This window comes from Mandrillus leucophaeus, unplaced genomic scaffold (genome assembly GCF_000951045.1).
Source record: "Mandrillus leucophaeus isolate KB7577 unplaced genomic scaffold, Mleu.le_1.0 Scaffold419, whole genome shotgun sequence".
NCBI lineage: Eukaryota > Metazoa > Chordata > Mammalia > Primates > Cercopithecidae > Mandrillus > Mandrillus leucophaeus.
Window position 1 is genome coordinate 2053453 of NW_012104465.1, and position 14480 is coordinate 2067932.

The window sequence follows — 14480 nt, forward strand, 5'->3', positions numbered from 1 at the left end:
TAAAAGGATAGTGAAACTTGAGAACACAGAAAAGGTTGACCTTCCAAATTGCCTGCCCACGTGGAAGGTGGACCAAGAGTTCATCTCCAGCCAGTGTGAGGAATCTGCTTTGAAAATAGTCCTGAACTTGCTCTAACAACAGAAATACATAAAATAGAAACTCCCAGTCTGCCCTGAATTGTTTCTCAATATTTGCTTTCTTCCTGGTTTTAAACAGTAACTGCTTCCGTCAGGAGAATCCTTTAGAAACAGAAGGAGGAACAAAAAGAACAGTTAAATGAAAACTTTGCTTTTGTCTGCCGTTGGCCTAGAGGCCAGGGACATGCTGTTACTGACTCTTCAGCTTCTCTGCTCATTGCTCCTGGCAACCTCCCCTCTTGTTGTGTGCTCTTTCGTGGGGGTGAGGAGTGAAGGGCAATTCCACAATGACTCTCCAGCCCTTTGAAGAAACTCCAGCAATGAACTAGAGCCACATTAATAGCCTCACGTTTCTTGCTTGATGTTGTTCTTAAGTGCATAGCCAAAGTAAAAGACATCTTGAGTGTAAGCACTGCCTTTGGATAACTGGTAAACCTCTCTCTTTTCTCAGGTCCAAAGTCAGTCTTTTGTTCTCAGTAATGAGGAAATGCTGAAGGAAAGGATTCATGCCTGAAGGTCTAGAGTGCTTCAACTTGGGGTTAAGTGTGGAACTCTGAAGAAGTGGATTGGTAATTGCATGGGGGGAATTTCCAAGCACTCTACATCTCTGATCACTATTGTTAGGTGAAAATATCGGGGGTAAAGAGAGGAAATCTGTGTGACTAAAAATTACACATAAACGTGGTTCTTCACTTCAATAAATTTCTAACTTTACATGCATAACAAAAGCCAGGCAGTTTTCCACTGTGTATGTGTGTGGGGGTGGGTGGGTGGGTGGGGGGGTTAGCTGGGGGAGAGATTTGCATACATGTGGATTTCCACATCTTGGATTTTCTTAAGTACGCTTTCAGTAAAATAAATGGCAAGAGAACTCTAAGAGTGTACCCCAGGGCATGGCACTTCACTATGGTTGATGCGGTGGTTACCTAATGTTTACTTCTAGAAGAAGAAATAATTGGAATAAGGAAATGAAAGCCCTGGTTAAGATCAACACATTTCACTTTTTTTTTTTTTTTTTTTTTTTTACAACAAGGCTTTGGCTTCATATTTATCACAAGAACAGAAATCTGTTTCCTCTGACAGAAAATTCATTTCACCCACAAAACCCGTATTTCCCCCGCCTGCCTTCTATTCAGACAAGCCCCACAAGATAAATGTGTTCTCCAATTCACCAGCAGTAAGGAAGATAAAGGCTTGGAAACTCCACAAGTACATTCTCCTAATTATTGTAACTGGCATTTTTTTTTTTTTATTTGGCAAACCATCTATTCAGATTAAACTACAGCCCAGGAGCCTTTTATTTGAAGATTGCCAATGTGGGGTGGAAAGGTAGCTCAATTGTGTGATTTCCTCAGCTTTAATAGCCCAAAGAGAAGCATTGAAAGAGATCCCAGTATTTGTGTGCAAGTGATTTTTGTTAGGAAAAATCTAAAAATACCCACAGCAGCCTCTCTCCATGTTCTCTCCCTTTGAAGTCAACTTGAGACCTTTCCCTATTTAAACACCCAGAAATATGTGTCAGAAGTCACCCGTTATTACCCTTATGTCCCGGTTTCCCCCAAGATCTAAATAAACAAATGAATCCAGCAAATGTGTCAGGAGGCTCCAGCTCTGCTTCACATTAGGAATATATTTACCCATTTAATAACTGTTATTTATCCAGACATTTAATTGCACCATTGTAAACACACAGGGAAACCTTTGGGGGAAGGAGGCTCAGTTGCTGAGATGAGACAGATATTTAAAACTCTGGTCCTGTAGCTGACCCTACAGGAGTCAGTCTTTGGGACGGGATTGGGGTGAGTTTGTTTTATGTGGTGGGGACTCACCAAGAAGCCTCCACTCACTGGTCATGCTGCTTTTCAGAAAGTACCCAGTAAATCGGTGAAGGAATGAGAGAATGAGGGCAGGAAAAAAGAGCCAGAGGTTAAAGCAACAGTCTCGGCCCATTACCAAGAGCTTTGCTGGTGTTGGGTGCTGGGTGGAGCCCAAGCTTTTAGTGTTCCCGTCATTCTATGGCCACAGTGACTCTGTACCTTTGAAGGATGCCTATCATAGTAGTAGGTACCCTGAAGAGGGGAGCTCTGGGCATCACGGAAGCATTCTTGAACCTCTGAGTACATTCTCAGCTCTGTTCCTCATTCTTGGATCTCTTCCTCTTTTATCAGTCTCCTGGATTTGGGATCTTTGGTTTTTAGGTGTATATTAATCCTTTAGACCTGATGACAGATTAAACAACATTCACTTGGCTCTCCACACTTCCTCTTAGAAATAATTTTGCATTTGTTTTTGATCTCTTTTTTTTCAAATCAACTTCAGGTCATAAATGCGTCTGATTAGGCTCTGTACCCTGCGATCCAACTATGAGTTGATTCACTTGGTCCAAGCCAACCTGGTATCCTTAAAACTCCTTGCTCATCCCTAGCTAAGGTTCCAGACACCCCATAAAAAGCATTTGCCATTATGGTCCAGAACTTCTGGAATGATCTAGAAGCAACACTCCTCAACATTTTCTTTCTTTCTGATCCCTCTTGCTGTGGTCTGATGCTTCTGAATTCTTCCAAGAGTCATCTTATTTTTGAATTCTTCCTCTTTTTCTAACTCTTTCAGATTGATGTTACAGTTGGCCTGTGTTTCCGGATTGTGATTTTGACTTTGCCCAGGAACCTCTGCAGATGGTAGGTCAGTTCTGCCATGCCTGTTGATTGACCCAGGTTCTCAGAATCTTACTCTTGGAAAATGTCCCAGGTGAAACCCAGAGAAGGGGGAGTTTGGTCAATGGTTTCATGTTTCACCCGTTTGAGAGTAAGTAATAGGACAGCCTAATTTTCTCAGCAAAGGATCCCACCTGCCACTCCTGACACTAGCCAGTCTCCAAGAGCCTCACTTCTTCCTCATAGGAAAATCTTTCTTTGAGATCCCAGAAAATGTCATGAGTCTTAGAATCGAGTGAGTGTCAATGTTGCTGACTGACAGATGGACTGACTGACTGGTATTCCTCTTCCAGTGGTCTCCCAGCTCTTATATGGTGAGTAAAAGACCTAGCAGCAGAGGACCTATAATCAATTAATCATATGTGTGAGCCACTTAGCATCGCTGAATCACGGAATATTAAATATACTCTGCCACCAAATATGCTGGAGAATCCTGTTTCTGACGTTTCCCTTTCAGAAGGTCATGATGGACATTAGCATATAAAAATCCTCATAATATCTCTAGTGAAAAAACCTGCCTTACTTTCCTCACCCAGGACTTCCCATGCTTATTTGCCCACCGAAGCCATTTTTTATAGTGTTACACACACAACATCCCTTGGAGCTAATATTACATGGAGCATCTTTGCAAAAATATTGATCTTGTTTAAAGCCCCTGCTCCATCTTGCACATCCACATACACACACTTGCACACATATTGTAGTTCAAGAGAACAGACATTATTCTCCATTTAAACACTCTTCTTCACAGAGCCACAGTCCTCCCGCAAATGCACAGTCCTTCTCCCTCACTCATTCCCATGTGCGCCACCCGCAGGGGCTCCCACATCCCAGTGAAACACTGGGAAGCACCCACATTCGCACTCAAGAATTGATCATACAAACCAGGGATAAGTGAACTTTTTTTTGTAAATAATCAAGTGGCAATGACTTGAGGTTCTGCCGCCATACAATCCCTGTTGCAAATACTCAACTCTGCCTTTGTGGCACAAAAGCAGACACAGACAGTACCCAAACCAACAAACGTGGCTCTGTTCCAAGAAAACTTTATGAATACTTAAATTTGAATTTTGTATAATTTTCACATTGCCACAAAATATCATTCTTTTTTTGAATGGTTTTCAACCAGTTAAGAATGTAAAGGACATTCTTAGCTAACAAGCCATGTAAAAATAAGCTGCAGGCTAGCTTGACCTTTGGGCCACAGTTTGCTTATTTGTGCTTTTTGCCATCAATAGGTTCCTGAAAACAGCATGAACTTCTGTCCGTAGAATCCTTTTGTAACATGTTAAGGAGTCTGCTTCTTTAAAGGATATTGCAATGAATTATTTAGCAATGCAAATCTCTCAATTCCTAAACCTGGTGTCAAGCACCGGCCTTCTGAATAATTATTGCTCTCCTCTGCCAACTTTAGAGCACTTTTGCATCGAAGGCAGGGCTTTCTGATTTCCCTGGGTCCTGAATGGCGTCTCATGCCAAAAGAGCTTCCTCTTTTGCCAACACTAGCCCCCACCAAGCTGTCTGGCTGTCAGGTACTTGGCACCTGAACTGGTTTCAGCTGGAAGCTTTCAGTCCACAGTTCTGTGCAAGAAGTTGTGTGTTTTAACAACAGCGATAGCATCTGCAGAACACCCAAGATGTCAGTGTCGTGTTTGCATGCTGTCACCACCATGATAAATATTGCATCCCAAATCCAAGAACTGATTTGATTTACTGACAAGGCAGCCCTCTCCACCTGAAAGACAAAGCTGGCTGCCTTGCCCACACATCTGCTTTGTCATTAGCTCGGAGGCAGAAGGGAACCACAGCCAGCCAAGGCAGTCACCGACAGCATCTTCCCCTACACTCCAGGAAAATGCAGAAATGCTCAATCAGCCAGTCATCTCCCCTACAGGACACCAGGCACCCCACTTAAGAGGTACTTTCCACTGATGTGACCAAATCAGTGGTTGTTTGGATAAGGAGCAGACACTGGTTTGATGTGCCCTTCGAGGAGGTTCTGGGTACTGAGCAGGTGATAGGATTTAGAAGTGTATTCTGTATGGCTATAGGTAGTGGCTTCTGGTCATTGAATCTCTCATTAAAAATTCACTCTGCTGTTTGACAGTATTTGTTGGGTACCGGTCTTATGGCAGGCCCCATGCTAGGTGCTGCTAATGCAGAGGTGGGTAAACACCACAATTGCCACTCTCTTGGAGCTCAGCAGGAAAGGCAAGGACGTAATCAATCAATTACAACACAAAACACCTGGAGAAAGTGCAGGCACACCAGAGGGAGTGATTCAGGATTCAGTCTTGCTCTCTCTCTGTTTCCCTCTTTACTCTCTTTCTTCTCTTATTGTCTCTCCCTTTTCCCTAAACTACCAAAAATTACTTCTAACTAGGGTCCCCACTTCCAATCTTGCACCCCTCCCCATCCTCTTCACACATATCCAATCACTGAAACAATCCTATACTTTTAAACCTGCAAATCCAATCATGTAACTCCCTCACTCAAACCCCTTCCATGGATGGATGGCTATGACACTTAGAACAAAATCTAAATCTTTTCCATGGCCCATGGGCTCATTAGTTCTCTTCTCACCCCACCTATAATCTCTACTCTTTGCTTATGCTTTTTCCAGATCCTTCATACACATTTTTTCTTCTCACCATAAGAGCAAAGGGTCTGGAATCAGATGGGTATATCCAAATACAGACTTCCCTACTTATTAATAGCTGAGTGATTTGGGGAAAGTTACTTTACCACTTAGTGCCTCAGTTTCCCTATCCATAAAATGGGAATAATAATAGTGCCCAAATCATAGGGTTGTTGTGAAGATTAAATGAACTAATACATACAAAGAACTTGGAAAGTGCTTAGCTCAGAAGAAACAATAATGTTAGTCAATGCCATTATTTTCAGCACTACTCATCCTTTATGCCACTTCCTTGTCTTATATATGAAGATTTTTATGTGAGAAATCTTCCTTGATACAATCCAATTACATTACAATACAATACTTCTTTATACACTCCCAGAGTACCCTATATTTTTCTCTGAAAATCTGTCACCACCAGTGGTCATTATATAATTATGTGCCTGGCTCTTGACTTATTATCTGGCTTCTTGTTACACTCTAAGTTCCATAGGGGCTGGGTTCATGTCAACTTTGCTCCTGATGCATCTTTGTGTTGTGGTATGCCTAGTACACGATAAGCATTAAAAGAAAGGATGCTGGATGGATGAAAGAATGAATGAATGAATGAGTAAGCCAGGAAATTCTTCCATAGGAAATGACTCTAACTGGCTTTTGGAAATGTGAACATGAGTTTCTAGTGGGAAAGAGAGGCAGACATGGTAAGGAGAAGACATTCCAGTGGGAGAAAACCACAGGGGCCAAGGCATGGAGAAAGGATGCTTAGTGTTACTGAGGTGGAGGGGGGTGGTGAGAGTTGAGATGGGGGAGATGAACCCTAACTCCCTGCCATTAGGCTATATTTTAGAGAAGTTTTAGGTTCACAGCAAAATTAGGCATAAATTACAGAAATTTCCATTACACCTCTGACCTCACACATGCATAACCTCCCTCATGAACAACATCCTACATCACAAGGGTGCATTTGTTGTAATTGATGAGCTTACAGTGACACATCATTGTTGCCCAAAGTACATAGTTTACATTAGGGTTCACTCTTGGTTTCGTGCATTTTATGGGCTTGAACAAATGTATAATGATATATATCCACCTTTGTAAGATCATACAGAGTAGATTCACGCTCTAAATACCCTCTGCACTCCACCTATTCATTCCTTACTGCCCCCACTCCCTCCCAACCACTGATCCTTTTATTTTCTCCATAGTTTTGCCTTTTCCAGAATGTCATATAATGGGTATCATACAGTATGTAGCCTTTTCAGTGTGGCTTCTTTCACTGAGTGATACTCATTTAAATTTCCTTCGTGTCTTTTCATGGCTTGACAGCTTATTTCTTTTTAGTTCTGAAGAATACTCTATTGTCTAGATGTGCCATAGTTTATTTATTCATCACCTACTTAAAGACATGTTGCTTACTTCCAAGTTTTGGAAATTATAAATAAGTCGCTCTGAACATCCATGTGCAAATTTTTGTAGGGATATGTGTAGGGACATATGACATACAGATGGAGGTTTACACAATATTGTAGGGATATTTGTAGGGACAAATGTTTGTTTCTTTTTGTATCCCTACATAATTTTTGATACGTTTTCAGTTCCTTTGAGTAAATATCAAGGAGCACAATTGCTTGTTCATATGCTAAGTATGTGTTTTGTTTTGCAAGAAACTGCCAATTTTTTTTCCCCAAGTGGCTATACCATTTTGAATTCCTACCAGTAATGAGTGGGAGTTCCTGTTGCTCCACATCCTTGTCAGCATTTTGTGATGTCAATGTTCTGTATCTGAATCATTCTAATAGTTGTATAGTGGTATCTTGTTGTTTTAATTTGCATTTGTCTGATGACATATGATGTGGAGCATATTTTTATATGCTTATTTTCCATCTGTACATTTTCTTTGGTGAGATATCTGTTAAAGTCTCTGGCCCTTTTAAAAATACATTTTTTTTATTATTGACTTTAAGAGTTATTTGTATATTTTGGATAACAGTCCTTTATCAGACACATCTTTTGCAAATACTTTTCTCCCAGTATGTGGCCTCTCATTTTATTCTGTTGACGGTGTCTTTCCCAGAGCAGAAATTTTTAATTCAAATGAAGTTCAGTTGTCAACTTTTCCTTTCATTGATTGTGCCTTTGGTGTTGTATATAAAAAGTCATTGCCAAATCCTAGGCCATCTATATTTTCCTTCTAGGAGTTTATAATTTTGTGCTTTACATTTAGGCATGTGATCCATTTTGAGTTAAATGGATCTGTGTTTGTGAACAGTGTGAAGTCTGTGTCTAGATTCTTTTTTAAATTTTTTTAATTTTTTGCATGCAGATGTTGTTCCAGCACCATTTGTTGAAAATACTGTTTTTTCTCCATGATATTGCTGTTGCTCCTTTGTCCAAGATCAGTTGAGTATACTTATGTGAGTCCCTTCCTGGACTCTCTATTACTTTCCACTGATCTATTTATCTATTCTTTTGCCAATACTACACGTGTCTTAATAACTGTAGCTTCATAGTAAGTCTTGAAGTTGGGTAATGTCAGTGTTCCAACATCGTTCTCCCTCAATATTGTGTTCGCTGTTCTGGGTCTTTTGCATCTCCAGATAAACTTTAGAATCAGTTTGCCAATATCCACAGAATAACTTAATGGGATTTTGATTGGGATCACATTGAATCTGTGGATCAAGCTGGGAGATGCCCGTCTCTTCATCAATTCCTACTTTCTATGTGGTGATGAGCACATCATTAACCTCGCTAAGTCTCTGTTTTCTCATCTGTAAAATATAGATGATAATACTTGATACCCTCTGCTATGGCATCTCCCTCAAAGTGGGCAGCGTTAGAGAGATGACATAAAGATGGAGGTTTACACAAGCTTGCTTGGTACATGACAAATAGTCAACATTAGGGCCACTTTCCCTGACCCCTATTCTATCTTCTCCTGCTTTCCTTGCTTTCTGATGTCCTCATCTGGAAATCCAGGACTGCTCAGATTGTGAATCAGTATTTTAAATAATAATTTTAATTTTTCAGAATCATTCATTCATGACTTTCTTAGTCATTCTTGCCTGACACCTCAGTCATCCTCTTCCACTCTGTCCAGTGAGGTGAAAAGTTACGTTCTCTGCTACTCTGGGATCAGTGGGTTCATGGCAGCCAAGGTCCTAAACTACTTCTCTTTTAATTAGACTTGGGACTGAGAGCCTCTCAGAGTGACCTCTGGATCCACATCGCAGCCTCAGTAGCACTCTCCTCTCTGCATTGGCTTTGTCTAACTCATTGATCTGCCTCTAGGCCCAGTGCTGACTATTGAAAGTCACGGGGGCCTTCGTCTCCACAACTGGTGTTTCAGCCCTACTTTATGTCTGAATCCCAGTAGAGTGTGTGTGTTTAGAGCTGGGTTAACTGAGAGGCAAAGGAGGTGGTGGTTGCTTCAGGACATGCCTGGACTAGGAAATCCCCCACAGTGTGGTTTCACAGGCATTTCATGCACACGCCTCTGAGCACCAGTACCTGAAACCTGCCCTGAGGTTGGATGATTGATTGTGCCTTTCTTAGAATCAGCTTTTGATAAAGGGAAAGAAAGGTAAGAAGACATGGATGTGAAAATGGAATGAGCACAAGGTTTCTCTTCTTCCTTTTCTTGTATGTAAGCTGATATACATATCCTTAGTGCACATGGAACTCCTGAGTTGACGAGAGTGCATGGTGTACCCAAATACTGAGGACTGACATCCCTCAGAGGTTTATGTTGGGAACCCAGCCCCAAAATTTATAAATGGTGTGTTTATCTTGAGGAAGAAACGGCAGCTGCTACAACACAGCCAGGAATGTGGTCCTAGAATTTTATTTAGTGCATGAATGTTAACAGGTTGCTATATGTGCTGTCTTTCTCCATTCTACAAAGGTGAGGGCGTCACTAATAGATCACAGCACATATTCCTGCCGAACCTGAACTAGGTCTTGGAATTCTTTTCAATAAAACAAGGACTGTTCTCACATCCACCTGGAAACTGAGCTACCCCCACCTGCTGATCTCATACTTTCAGGGCCCTAAGTAAGAAGAAACTTTAGATTTAACTTCCTTGAACCCATACATTAATCTGCTGCTAAGTAAACTAAATCTATGCATTTGAAAAAAAATCACTTGTACAATCTAGGTTGTGAAATATTGTTTAAACTCGTTCATAGGTTAGTAGGAGGCAGTTTATGGGGTAAAGAGTTGAGAAAAATCTTGGCCATGGGCCGAACAGTATTAGGGTATTTCTGGCAGGGAAATATCTTAACGTTTTAGGGAATTAGGAAGAGGCTATTGTGGGGAGGGCAAGAACAATTCTATCAGTCTATTCTGTTGGTTTCCAAACTTTGCTGCACATTAGAATCATTTGGGGATCTTTTAAAACTCTGATGCTTAGGTCATACCCAGCACTAATTATGTCAGGATGTGTGGGGGTGGACATCAGGAGGCACCAGTAATTCTTGTTCTTAAAGAACTCAGGTAATGATTCCCATACAGAGCCAAGAGGGGGAACACTGGTCTGGATGCAATGCTGCTTTATTTCTGCCCATTTCCCTTCTCTCCAAAGATGTCTTCAAAATTCATTTGATTCTCACAATAGCTCCATGAGGCCATCTGAGCAAGTGTCACTGCCCCATGGGACAAACGGGGAAACTCAGCCACGGAGAAGTGAAATCGTTTGTCTAAGTTTAAATTAGGTGAGTTATTGGTGAGTCCTGGGATCTTCACAGGTCAGGAGATGCCGCTACATTGTTATTTATAGAAAAAAAGAAAGAGGAATGTTTTTATGTAAAAAAGATTATCAAGGTATGCACTGAAGGCTTAGCATGTGGCCCCCTTAAGAGGTTCCATTCTGGAAGGACATTTTCCAAAACGAACTATGCACACACATACACACACACATGCACACACACACTCCAGCATAACAACTAATGATAGAAAACAAGGAAACAAAAATCAATGACTCTCGTATCCTGGCCTCAGGACAGCCGGGGAAGCAGAAATCCCTTTGCAGTGTGGCTTCCACGGCAGACGGTGTGTAAATGGCATGGACCTTTATGAAAGGGGAGAGATTCACAGGACACTATTTTCCCAGGCTGAATCGCAAGGTTCAGTAGCTCACATAATGAGATTATTTCAACCTGGAGGCCAATTGGAAAAGCAATTACAGATCATTAAAGCACATTGCCCAGCTCTTCTGCCCTGCCTGCTCCAGCCCTCCTTCTCTATGTCTATCACTTCTGGCCCTGCTCTTCATTTCACATGTGGAGCCAGAGAGGAGAAACAGGGGCCTTGATCCAGGCAGACTGCAAAGGCTCCCATGGGAGAAGATCAGACAAAAATTCGCTTCTTGCTCAGTAATCATTTGAACAAACAACTCCTCTTAGAGAGGAAAGGATTCATGCTCATATCCCTCCATGTGCTGGACACCATGTGAAACATTTTGGGTTTTTGCAGGCATTGTCTCATTTAATCTCCCTTAGCTAATATTAAGCCCCTATTAGTCACCAGCCCGTGAATTCTGAGGACTTGCTACTCGCGAGGTTTCTTCCCAGTCTGCACATTTGCAGTCATCCCTAATAGATCACAGCACACATTCCTGCTGAGCCTGAACTAGGTCTTGGAATTCTCAACTGAACAGGGAGGGTCTGCTCTTACATTGGCTTTAGAACCTGAGACATAGTCTACTGAACTCACTCTCAGGGGTTTTTCCATTTTGTTAATGAAGTAGCTGAGGCTGGCAGAGGGGCAGCCACTTGCCTAAGGTTTCCCTGCTGGGAAGTGGTACAGCTGGAACTCAAACCCAGATCGCAACTCCAAAGTGAATCACAGTACTGGCATTCCTTCCGGTCATGTTTGCTCTGACCTCCATGCTCCTGCACATGCAGAACTTCTCCCAGCTTGGCTAATTCATATTCATTCTTCAAGACCTAGTTTAAGGGTCACTTGCTATATTTATGAAGCCACTATTACTACCTCTCCCTGGCCCTTTGAATATTAGATGTCCCTTTTTCTCTCCCTGTTCCTGCACCACCACGGGCACACTTTCATTGTTAGATAAAAACCTCTTTTTTGTAAAGTTTAGTTTCTTATCCATGCTAATTGTGGATATTGTGAAATATTAACAGATGGGTTTTACTCCAAGTATCTAGTGCTTCTCTTGCCTCTCCCCTACCCCACAGAGGGATCAGCAGGTGACGGCATCCTTTGCCAATTGCTCTTGAGGAAGGGCTGCTATGTCAGCAATGCCATGTAATTGAGTCAATGGTCAGCTTTTAAATTTCATCAGTCTTCAAATCAACAAGACAACGGCTTTGAAGGAAAAGGCTCTTAGCGTGTCAAGAGCACAAGTCTAGGTCTAAACAGACTAAGAAGCTCTATCATTGTCATTTTTTTTCCCCTGCCTGTCCATGAGGTCGGGGAGGAGAGACCTGGAGAGGAGAGCAAGACAATAAGATGCTGGTGAACACTCAGGGGAGGCCAGAGGGAAATTGTGCTTGCTTCCAGGGTGGGGAGGATTACTCAAGAATGAGAGTAAGATGCTCTGGCTCCCCCACATTGCTCCAGCCCAGGGCAGCAGTGGAAAGTAGGAATGATGGATCCTGGGCAGAGAGGACCTGACCCAGCTCCTTTAAGACTTCTGGGGCTCTAGAGAGGCTCAGGGGAGCATCAGAAATTTTATGTGCACCCAAAAGGGATGTGGAAATGACTGAGAAAGAGTTCATATGAGATTGTAATGTAGGTGGTGAAATTGAATCAGATCTACCCACATCAAGCTTAGGACAGATTCCCTTTCCTTAGGACAAACAGGATCCTACCTGGGCCCTCCCAAAACCACTGTGCTCCTCCTTCAGACTGAAACTCTGACTGGGTATGGGTCTTCTTGGCAGGACTGGTGGGACTTCCCAGCACCTGTCTCACCCCAGGGCTCCAGCCTCCAGGACTCAGAAGGTGGGAGAGGGTTTCTTGTGTTCCCTGTCCATTCTTTGGCTTAGGGTGAGCTGCTGATGTCCTCATCTGGTGCCAGGGTCCGTTCCATCCTTAATGGGTAATCTCAGGGGACCTGGCAGCTTGATGTGGGGCAGAGATCATCATCCATGAGGTTCTACCATGGAAAGCCTTCGTGGGACGGTGACCGCAGAATGGTCCTTGAAAGGCCTATAGAAATTAGATTGGTAAACAAGTTGGGGAGGGGCATGGAGGACCCAAAGGTAGACAGCAAAGAGCCCAGACTAGGGATATTAGTGACATTCACCAGGCTGGAAGGAACAAGTCTGCCTAAGCCACTCAGCTGCAAACTCAGTCTTAGAAAAGGACAGGGTGACATCAGATGGTCTTCAACCCCACTCCTGGTAAAACAAAACAAAACAAAACAAAACAAAACCCCAGCCCCAGAGTGCCAGCATTGAAGCCAAGTCTTAAACAATGAGGGTATCCTCCTTGCTGGTGATAAGGTAATGGGGTAAAAGATAATTTGGCGTGCTTTACATTTTTTGTTTTCAAGAATAGTCGCTGCCTGGGAACAGGAACTTCATACCCACACATTTCCGCAAATCTGTTGATTTCCTCAGGTTGAATGCTTGGTAGAGTACACTGGAGAGAGAAGGAGGAAGGTCTCTCTGGGGACATTCTCTTGGCCTCCTTCCCTTTGGGCCCCTAATTCTATCCACACCTATGATTCAGGTGGGTACGTTCACAGAGCATACTCCAGGGGGACTGTGGCTGGCAAGAGTGGGGACTTGCATAGAGAAATGAGTTTCCAGTCTCTGACTCCCCTCTCCCTGGCCCAGGGGTAGGAGGGTAGTGGGATGGTAGCTTCACCTCCGTCTTTGTGCCACTCTTTCCTCCCAGGAGATTCCACCTTTTAAAGCTCCAAGAACGTTCAACTGGAAGTGTAAGCCTAAATTTCTGCAACCCTATCACACATCAAGCTTCCTCCATGGGAAGCAAAGAAAAAGCAAAGAATAAGTCACAGGCTACTTCCCAGCATGACTAAAGTGACATCGGATGCAAAAAAAAAGTATCCATGTGTGACCATGTGTGCGTGTGTGTGTATGTGTCTGTGATGTGGGAAGAGAGGCAGAGGTCTGACACTTCCAGTTTGGGGTTTGAGTCCTCAGGGCTCTTAAGCAAATGTGAGCCAGCAATGCACCATTACAAGCAGCCTCTAATTTATTGATTGAATCTTCATAAATGCCAGCTAACAATGTTGCCATAAAATAATGTGCCCATAAAAGACCTGGAAGGTTTCTCTTATGGGAATAAGGGCAGCACAGTGCCTCTACATTGGGTGTACAAATGGGAGAGGGATGTCACTTTAGCAAATTCTAGAACCTACTAAGTCAAGATTCATGGGAACCCATGGACTCTATTATCCTGTCTGTTGGGATTTGTGTGTGGGTGGCACATATGTGCAGGCGTGTAACTGCATAATTGTTTGTAATTTTTCTGTTTGCCTGTATAAGGATCTATGCAGGTCCATAAACAGACATGTGTGCACACACATTATGCAACAGGAGTCTGTGCTAGTAGTGTCTTTTTTGTACTGAGTTCCTGGAGACTGGGGTCTGTAGTATCTTTATCTGTGGCTTCCAATGTCTAATACATAGATGTTTTATAAATGTCAGCTGAAATGGGAAAAAAGTGTATGTGTGTCTGTGAGTCTCTGAGGTGAGCCTTGTTGGTATTTGTTGGACTGAGTGTGGGTATGAGGACCAAGCATGGGCATTGAGGTGTGACAGTATAGGTGTGGTGTGGGCAAGTGTGTTCTCAGGAAGGCTTTTGCAGGGCTGTGAGTATGAGTTAAGTATGTGTGCCCTTCCTGAGACCCTAGCCATCTCAGGCCTCAGTTCCCACTTTTAACTTTCCCAGTTTCCCATGGTGGGGTCTACAGAGGCCCTGCCAGCTCAGATAGGCTCCGTACCTGCCCAGCTCCTGAATCTTCCCAGGAAACTGGCCAAGGACAGGGCACTTGTGG